General features: G+C 35.5%; 1 pseudogene; it reads right to left on the bottom strand.

Moving 5' to 3' along the window:
• Positions 1-991: 991 nt before the first annotated feature.
• On the bottom strand, positions 992-1,567 carry LOC131831096 (heterogeneous nuclear ribonucleoprotein A1-like; annotated as a pseudogene).
• Between the last annotated feature and the right edge of the window lie 9,299 nt (positions 1,568-10,866).

The raw sequence follows: 10,866 nt of genomic DNA, 5'->3' as shown, positions 1-10,866 counted from the left end.
TGTATGATATAATGGTGCATATGCAACATTACATATTTATCAAAATCCATAGAGCTATACAATACAAAGAATAAGCTCAAATTTAAACTATTCACTTTAGCTAATAATAATGTATCAATATTTGCTCATTAATTATAACAAACGTTATCATATTAATCCAAGAATAGGACAAATTATGTTGAAGGAAGAGTGAGTATATGGGAATTCTGTATTTTTTTTTAAAGACATATATATTCAGCATTAGGACCAGACTATTACATTTAGCAATCAACATGGGTGTAAAATACAAACAAAGAAACAAACAAAAAACAACTACATTAAAATGCTTTGTTGGGGGGCACCTGGGTGGCTCAGTGGGTTAAATAAAGCCTCTGCCTTCGGCTCAGGTCATGATCTCAGGGTCCTGGGATCGAGTCCTGCATTGGGCTCTCTGCTCAGCAGGAGCCTGCTTCCTCCTCTCTCTCTCTGCCTGCCTCTCTGCCTACTTGTGATCTCTGCCTGTCAAATAAATAAATAAAATATTTTTTTAAAAAAATGCTTTGTTGGAATGCTTTACACTTTCCACAGAATAGAAACTAAAATAAACTTGTTATACAATTGGTCACAAATACAGTCCTCGGGGACGCCTGGGTGGCTCAGTTGGTTGGACGACTGCCTTCGGCTCAGGTCATGATCCTGGAGTCCCGGGATCGAGTCCCGCTTCGGACTCCCAGCTCCATGGGGAGTCTGCTTCTCTCTCTGACCTTCTCCTCGTTCATGCTCTCTCTCACTGTCTATCTCTCAAGTAAATAAATTTAAAAAAAAATATTTAAAAACAAAACAAAACAAAACAAAACAAAAAAAAACAAATACAGTCCTCGAATTTTTTGCCCATACACAGTAAAACATATCTTTTTTTTGTAGCAGCCAGGCACTGCCACCACTTGTGCTTGGCCAAGTTTACAGATCTGTTATAACCTGTAGTTTCCCTATCACTTCTCTGGATCTCCCATCATGCTAAGCTTTGCTTCCTGGAAGGACTTAAAAACCTCTTGTCACTGGCAAAGCTACTGCTGCTGCCCCTGGAACCACCACAGCCATCTTGATTTTGTGGTTTGGCAAAGTATTTGCTTCCACCACCATAGGGGCCAGAGCTTCTGCCTCCAAACTTCCCTCAGTTCATGGACCCAAAATTTGAAGACTGATTGTTTTAACTGCCAAGATCGTTATAGCTTCTGACAGCTCCAAAGTTCCTCTCATCATTACCAAATGGATTATAGCTATCCCCACTGCTTTTATACCCATCACCAGAGCCACTTTACCCACTGACATTTTCTTCATGACTGAAGCTGTTGTCATTTCCATCAAAACCACCTCCACAACCACCACCAAAGTTTCCAGAAACACTCTGACCTCTTTAGTTAGATGAAGCACTCATCATCTCTTGCTTGGATAGGGTTTTCCTTACTTCATAGTTGTGGACATTCATAGTACAGTATTTTTGCATGGCAAGCCAGTCTATGGAGTTGTAATCATCAAATGTTATAAAAGCAAACCCTTTTTTCTTGCCCCTGCTTTGGTCAGTCATGATTTCGTCATTTTAATTTTCTCATACTGTTCAAAATAATCTATAGATAATGTTCTTCAGTGTCTTCTTTAATGCCACCAACAAAAATCTTTTTCACAGTTAAGTGGGCACCAGGTCTTTGAGAATCGTCTCTTGAGAGAGCCCTCTTTTGTTCTGCACTCTTCTGTCCACCTTGTGTGGCCTTGAATTCATGGCTGCATCCACTTCCTCCATGCTGGCCTAGATAACAAACCCAAAGCCTCTCGAGCCCTTGGTATTTGGATCTCTCATTACACACACTATATAAATGTTCCCCATTGTTCAGAATGGCTCCTCAGGCTCTCATGGGTTGTTTCAAACCTCAAATCTCCCATGAAGAGCTTCTGCAACTGTCTAGATTCTTTGGGAGACTCTGACTTAGACATGCCTGAAGTGGGAAGGGAGACCTTAAAATGATGCTTCCTCGGCAGGATCCGTGGGCAGAAAGGGGAAATTACATATTTTTTAAATCAATTTTTCTGTAAACCTGAAACTGCTCTAAAAAGAAGCCATTAATGATCAAACAAAAATAATAGTGTTGATTATTTTTTAAAAATATTTTATTTATTTATTTGTCAGAAAGAGGGAGCGAGCACAAGTGGTGGGGGCAGCAGGCAGAGGGAGAAGTAAGATTCTCCCTGAGCAAGGAACTGATTATGGGACTTGATTCCAGGACTCTGGGATCAGGACCTGAGCCAAAGGCTTAACTAACTGAGCCATTCAGGCATCCCGATTATGTTCATTGTTTTAATTAATAATTATTAGGCAAAAAAAAAAAAAAATACAAAACATGCAACACAAGCAACTTCTTTAAAATCCTACCTATCTACAACCTCTGCATCTTCTCCTTACCAGCCAGACCTATTTTGTCTCTAAGTCCACATTTTCTACTAACTTTTCAACTGTCTTGATCTGAATTCTAATCCCATATGTTATTCCTGGAAACAACTGTCTCTAAGGTAATCAATCATAGCATTTCTCTAAATCCAGTGGATAGTTCAACTCTCATTTTACTTGATCTAGTGACAGAATTTGGCAATATTGTAATATTTTTCCTTCTTTAAATAATTTGTGTGTGTGTCTATGTGTGTCTGTGTGTGTGTGAGAGAGAAAGAGAGAAAGAGAAAGAGAGTTGGAGAGAGGATATTGTACCGCCTTGCTTTTCTGTCAACATCTTTGGCCATTCCTCAGTAAATATCTTTTCAAGCTCATTATCTTCCTCCGCTCTGCAAATTACTGTATTTCTGCATTTTTTTTTGGTTGAACACCTTCTTTGTGTTTATTCTAAAATTTCTCCTTTGAAACTAAAATGCTTCATTTGTCATCAGTGGGCTTGATGTACTCCAGTTTTCTCATCTGAATTTTTTGATCAAGGACATGATCAAATCTACTTACGTGTTTTAAAGTTACTTTAAATCAGCAAGTACACATGAAATGTATGTTCTCCTTCAAAAATCAATCCTTTCTTAGAAAATATCTTTTTTTTTTTTAACCACTTAGAAGAAATGAAACAACAAAAGTTCATTCTGATAACATCTTTCCGTCTTGATCCATATCCAAGGGCGTTAGTCTCAAGTAATAGAAAACTCTAGCTGGTTTAAACCAAGGAGTCAATATATTGACAACTTTAACTTAATAGTTTCATGGTTAGATGGAATCCAGACATAGTTCTTTTATAGCACTGGTTATGTTTCTTGGCGATTCTCTTTTCTCTACCCTTATCTGTATCTAAGCTTCCATCTAAGGTTGCAAAAACACTAACAGCCACATACAGCTGTGTATGTTTCATTATTCAGAGCCAGGGCAGAAGGAAGTAACTCTTCTGACAACTCTAACATGAAAGCTTTATTTTCTCTTGGTATGAAGATTCTTGGGTCCCTTGAATAATCTTAAAAACCATAAACATGAGGCATAGGATAGTATTCGTTTTCTTAAACTAATCAGGGTCTATCCTTGCCATGATTGGATTAGTCACATTCAAGTAAATGGGGTAGGGTTTGAAGGATTATGTAAAAAAGGCAATAGCAAACTTCAGAATCTATCATTTGTCCACTTAATATTCATATATACCCTCTTTCTCATACAGAAAGTTTCAAAAATAGACATGTTTAAATGCATCACATTCAAACCATTTTCAAAGGAAGACAAATCACTGTTTATTCCATTTGCTATGTTAAGCTTTGTTTCTAGAAACTCTGCTATATCAACTCTCATTTCAATTGTATATTGTCAGTGCTCTTCATATTCCAGCAATTGATGTTTACTTCTAACATACATGATCTATACTGAAAAAGAAAGAACAGAATATGTGCAAGGAGCCACTTGAGTTAAAGTGCTGTTGTTTGAATTCGTTAGTACAGTGGGATGCTGAAATATTTGATATGGGTGAATTGGCAGTAGTGGGGACCAAAGATTGGCTAAATAATGAAGAATAGGAAGATAAAGACCAAATTGTGAAAGTTCTAAATGATAAAACTAAGAATTATGAATCTGATAGCCAAAAATATTAAGTAGGGTCACAATGATGTCACTTTTAATAATTCTGAATTACCCTGTGCTAGTACAAAAAGGAAGGAGTCATGAAGTTATTTAGTCAAGTGAAACAGTATTAAGCAGTGAGATTTGTTCAAGAAAACTTGAAAAAAGTTAATAACCATGTGGCTGAAGGATAATGAGAGAGGTGAGGGAATCAAGCACATACTGTATGTTTTGATTGTTAGTGGACTTTTTTTTTTGCATGCAAATCTTATTTGTATTTGTATTTAAATCTTGTCCTTGCAAAATGAGATAGGAAAGGTATTTTTTTTCTATTGTCTAGATGAACTCGTTTAAAGCAGATAATTTCCCCTTAAGTATTTGAAGGAATCTACAAATGAAGCTCATCCAAGACTGGAGTTTTCTTTGTAAAAAGGTATAAAATTATAAATTCAAGTTTATTAATAGTAGAGGATTATTCAGATTCCCTACTTTTTCTTGCATTAGTTATACTGAAATTTTTTTTAAAGACTTTTATTTATTTATTTATTTTATAGTTAAGAGAGGGAGAGCATGAGGGTGAGTAGCGGAGGGAGAGGGTCAAGCAGATTCTGTACGGAGTGCAGAGCCCCACGTGGGGCTCAGTCCCATAACCCTGAAATCATTACCTGAGCCAAGATCAAGAGTAAGACGCTTAACCAACTGAGACACTCAGACACCCCTAATTATATTGAGTTTTTAAGAAAATTATTTTTATATACAAATTTAAAATTTTCTTAATTTTAAAAGCTTTTTATATTTCTAAGATATATATAGATATATATCTATTTATAGATATATATAAAGAGAGAGAGAGAAACTTTTTTTTATTCCTGGCAGAGAAAAATGTTTTTTCTTTTCAGTTTTATCAATATGATCAATTTTATTTTTAGTTATATATTTTTGTTTTTAAAGATTATTTTCTGATCTCATATTTATCATAATTTCCTAATATTTCTCTTAGAATTATTTTGCTTTGTTTTTTTCTCGCTCTAGGTACTGCTCTATTAGTTTCCTGTGGTTGTTATAACCAATCTGGTGGCTTAAAACAACAGAAACTTATTCTCTCATGGTTCTGGATGCCAGAAATCCAAAATTAAGGTGTTGAAAAGGCTGTGCTACTGGGAAATCCTCTCAGAGAGATTCTAGTGTTTGCCTTTTCTAGCTTCTGATGGCTCCAGGCATTCATTAGCTGAAGATGTATCCTCCAATCTCTTCCTCTGTAGTCTCACTGCTTCCTCTTTTTCTGTCTATCATCTCCCTTGTGGATCTCTGACAAGGAAACTTGATATAGAACTAAGGGCCCACGGGAATATACAACTTGTTCTCTTTATCTCAAGATCCTTAACTCAATCCCATCTATAAAGACTCTTATTTTAAATAAGGTAACAGTCTCAGGTTCTGCAAATGAGGATGTTGACATACCCTGCAGAGGGCTACCATTCAACTCATTGCACTTTGGTAGTTAAAGCCTTAAATCAAATTTCTGTCGTGGACTTAAGGCTGTAAATTTCCCACTGAAGACTGATGGTTCTCCCAAGTTATGATCATTTTACTTGCATTATTTGTTTCAAAATATTATTAGATGCAAAATGTTTTGTGATTTCTTTATTGAAACATGACATGTAACCTATTTAGAATTTTCTTGCTTAATACTTTTATATCTTACTTTTGGTATTGATTTTTAGATTCCTTTCACTGTGGTTAGTAAATATATGCAGCATGGTTTTGATCTTTGAAATAAATGTATATTTTCCCAGAATTAGGCCAATTAAAAGTTTCCATATTTTCTTGAAAATAATTCAGTTTTTAGGGGGATATGGTTCTATGTGTGTGACTTTTGTCAATTTTCTTAATCTTGATAGGCAAATGTTATCTTTCTTGAGCTTTTGTCTGGATTTTTATGCTATGGAGTAAGTTGCATTGATATCTCAAATTATGATTCAATATTTTTCAATTTCAACTTTAGTCAGTTCTCACCTTATTATATATTTTGAAGTTATTATTTGCATAAAAATTTAGGATTTAAAAAAAATTAAGATTTCTTTACCTTTTCAAATTGAACTTTTAATCATAACTAAGTGTTCCCTTTTATATTATATAATATTTCTTACTGCAGGTCTACTTCAATTCATAATAATACATCATCATCAACTTAAATGTTCATATATATTTCTATGGCAAATGACTCGCAGAATATCAGGCTAATTTCTTGGTTGTTTTCTCCAACCGTTTCAAAAACTAGGTCTCTTTAGCAATCCAGAAGTTCAGTTTTTATCTCCTTATTCCAGTGAAAGGACCAAAAATCTCAGGATGCTCTTTCCTCCTCAGTTTCCATTCTCTGCACTGTTTTTGCTTGTTTGTTTATTTAGATTTTATTTATTTACTTGACAAAGAGAGAGAGAGAGAGAGAGAGAGAGGGACAGCAAGAGGAGGAGGAAACACAAGCAAGAGGAGTAGGAGAGGGAGAAGCAAGCTTCCCTCCGAGCAGAGAGTCTGGTGAGGAACTTGTTCCCAGGACCCTGGGATCATGACCTGAGCAGAAGGCAGACGCTTAGGGACTGAGCCACCCAGGCACCCCTCCATTTTCTGCACATGACCTTAATAAAAAAGCAGTGGGAAGTGTGCGACTTGTGTCATAAGGCCATCCTTTTCTCTGAGGTATTGGTCACTCAAGTTTAGTTGCTTTTGGTTGTACTCTGAAGCTTTCAAATAATTTATTTGTGCATTGTATCCAATGTTTATAACTGATCTCTATAGGAGGCTTTACCTCTGACATAGCTAGAAACCATGATGTTTTTACATAGTGGGTTGGGGGTAAGCGGACCATACCAGAACAGGCACCAGTTGCTTGATTATCATTCATTTCAAATCATGCCCTGAGGCAATCTGCCCTTTGACATGGACTCTCAGCTTATTGCATTCAAAGTTCTAATACTTCTTCCAAAGCCTTGATTCAACTCACAGCTCTTCTGTGTTAGTTGCAGTAAGAGGAGACATACACGCACACACAAAATGGTGGCTTGTAGAACAATAGAAGTTCCTTTTTCTGTAAAGGAATGGTTGAAATGTACTAGGCTGGTTTAGCAGCTCTTTCATTATAAATATGCTGTTATTTCAATCTCTGCATTCACAGTGGCTGCTGTGGTTTTCACCTTCCACCAGCACTGGTTAAGACCTATAGAAGTAGGGTGACAGACGCTCATTCTTGTTTAGAAAAGACCAGTAAGTGGGATACTGGTTTAGTATTTGGACATAGAGCCACAACACGCTGCATTAGTTAAGATAAAACCTCAGCGATCTACTGTTAAAGAAGGAAGCAGACATAACTATATAGCTAGCCATTCCTGCCATTTTCCTTTGCTTTCCCAGGCATGAACAAGATGTTTCTGTGGCACAGATTTTTTTTTTTTCATAGATTTTTTTTAATTTCTAAAATTTTTCATTTTTATTTTATTTTAAAATCTACTTTAACTTTTAATATTTATGTATGTTTGTATGTATGTATTGTTTTAGTTTTAGAGGTAGAGTTTAGTGATTCATCATTTACATACAACACCCAATGCTCATTACATCAGGTTCCCTCCTTAATGTTCATCACCCAATTACCCCATCCCTCCACTCACCTCCCCTCCAGCACCATCAGTTTGTTTTCTATAGTTAAGTGTCTCTGATGGTTTGTCTCCATGGATGTTTAATGCCAAACACAAATCTCAAAGCTCTGGTCTTTTGTAAGGTGTCAGATCTTTCCACTTTCATTCCTGCAAAGTAGTTTTCTACCAAATGAATATTAGTGCTAGGTGACAGTATTCTCCTAAGGATTCACTCATGATAAAATTATACTGTCTAAAGTGCATTCTTCATAGCCAATATATAGCTTATTGTATCATATTCAATAATATATAATATAATATAATATAATAAATAATATAATATAATTCTTAATATAATTAAGAATTTATTTTTTTATGCAGGTTTTCAGATCAGTTTCTTCTGAGTCCTGCAACATATTTCATTCTCTCTTTGGCTGACATTTACCCTATCAAATTCCAGTTTTGTGAAGTAGTGTTTAAGTTCAATTCTGGAAGCTCACGGTAGGTATCACACTTATAATTCATTGTATGTTATACTTTGGCCTCCTAGGAGAGAAGTGTCAATATCACAACTTTTAATACCTGGATACTCTAAGTCCATATGACAATTCCATCCCTTTTATATAATTTAGTCGTTTATCTTTGTTAATCAGCCTAACATCAGTTTCTAGTACAGTTAATATCTGTTTCAAGGTACAGTAGAAATAGAAGTACAGAATATAATTCCTCTTTAATAATTTTTAAAACTTATTTTATATCAGTTTAGATGAAACATTATTGGAGTTAATCATGATGACCAAATTGGAAATATCTCATATGACTGAATGAATCTTTAATACATTCAGAAGAACTTCTCATTCTGCAAATTGATTATCACCATTGTATTTTTCCCAAGGATCATTTCTGATGGACTAAGTTTCTCTGAAAATGTAGAGATATGGTTGCCTAAGCATTTCAAGTTCTGATATTTTATCTTTCTTAAGGAGATATATTTGATAAATGGAAAAGAGGCTTTTACCTAGTCAAGTGTACTCACACTAGGACAGCTGTTGTGGATTGTTTATTTAAACTGTGCTTTTCTGTCCAGCCCATAGGCATTGTCCCAAAAAAAAAAAAAAAAAAAAAAGACATTTGCAGGGAAGAGATATTTTGTCAATAGCTCTTGACAGGGAAAATGAATGAAATCAATAATTATAAAGAGGAAACTGAGGAATAATGAATTCTCATATTTTAAAAAGATTTTATTTATTTATTTGACAGACAGAGATCACAAGCAGGCAGAGAGAGGAGGAAGCAGGCCCCCGCAGAAAGCCCGATGTGGGTCTCCATTTCAGGACGGTGGGATCATGACCTGAGCTGAAGGCAGAGGCTTTTACCCACTGAGCCACCCAGGAGCTCTGAATTCCCATTTTTATGTGTCATATATGAGTTGACATTTGAAAATTCACATGGGGCTATCTGAAAAGCATGAGGTAATTGATGTTTAGAATTCCAGAAATGGGTCACAATCTTCTACACTGAATAATCTATACAAATATGTATATAAGGAATACCTTTTTGATAAATGTTGAAAGTAAATCCCAGATCACTAATATCCCATTAAGAAGGTTAAATTTAATTGTGTGTGTTATAGTTCTTATCTTCCTATTTCCCCACTGATAAGGAAAATGTAATTATTTTTGAAACATGATGATATGCTAAAAATGTGTGACCTTTCCACAGTTTAAGCAATAAAGCTCACTCCAGGGTGTTCTGTTGATATACCTAAACTACACTGATTTTTTATTAAATATGCTAACATACCAATTACCAATGGCATATCCTGTGAAGTGTTTTTAAAGGACCACCAAGTATCAAATGCAGGATTGCTTAATATTTAAGAAATTCTATTTTTCTTTTTTTTTTTTTTAAGATTTTATTTATTTGACAGAGAGAGAGACACAGTGAGAGAGAGAACACACAGCAGGGAGAGTGGGAGAGGGAGAAACAGGCTCCCCACTAAGCAGGGAATCCTATGTGGGGCTTCATCCCAACACCCTGGGATCACGACCTGAGCCGAAGGCAGACGCTTAACGACTGAGCACCCAGCTGCCCAAGAAAAATCTATTTTTTTACCATTGTGTTTACCTATATACATGATAATTGTCAAGATTATTCTTATTTAAAATATTCATTTTAGTGTATAATATAAAATTCCCCATACAAAATACAATCTTATTTTCATATGTTCAGAAAATCAGGTGTTCCTTTTGCAGTGGAAAATTACTGATACATTAATATTACATAAATAAAAGAAAACAGATTCTATACCAAAAACATTGAATGACTTTGAAAATTGGGAATTAATACTTCCAACTGTATTTTTTCTTGTGTTACAGAGATGCTCAGAAACCAGAAGTCCCTTAAATGGGCCAATTCCAAAGTTGTTTAAACATCACCCTCATCACAATTTAATGTTTAATGAATTCTTGCTAGCTTCAGGAGTTAATATTTTTCACTAGACAGAACTTTGTCTTACTTTCCTAGTTGTAGATTACATATGATTCTTTTTAAAATTTTTTTGTTTATTTATTTGAGCAAGAGAGAGAGAGTACACACAAGCAAGGGGAGAGGGAGAGGGAGAAGCTCATTCCGCCCTGAGCAGGGGACCTGACGGGGGACTTGATGCTCAGACTTGAATCATGACCTGAGCTGAAGTCATCTGCTTAACTGTCTGAGCCACGCAGGCGCCACTCTGATTCCTAATGAAATATTTATGTTTCTTTGATAAACCAAAGCAGCACTGCATGTGCCCCAAGTTGTAAAATGTCAAACACATTTTAGTGAAAGTGTAAGAACAACTATTTGTTGAGGATTTACATAAATTAGCTCATGTAATTCTCTCAGCAGCCCCATAAGGCAGAGTAATTAGTCAAAATAATGTGAGTCTCTATAACAGATAAGGTTCCAAATATCAGTGGCTTACTTAACACAATAGAATTTAATCTTATTCATGTGAAGACTCAATGAGGACTTCCTGATTAGGACAAAATTCCATCGCATCCATTCAGGAAACCAGATTGATGAAAGCTCTTCCCACTTCAACACAATACTGTTGTGGGCATCAGTATCCAGGAAGCAGACGGATGGATGAAAGAACTGCATTGGGGAAGTTACGATAAGCCAGATTCTGTT

Source organism: Mustela lutreola, chromosome 5 (genome assembly GCF_030435805.1).
Source record: "Mustela lutreola isolate mMusLut2 chromosome 5, mMusLut2.pri, whole genome shotgun sequence".
Taxonomy (NCBI): domain Eukaryota; kingdom Metazoa; phylum Chordata; class Mammalia; order Carnivora; family Mustelidae; genus Mustela; species Mustela lutreola.
Note: the sequence above shows the minus strand (reverse complement) of the source record. Positions and strands in the feature narration are given on the sequence as shown.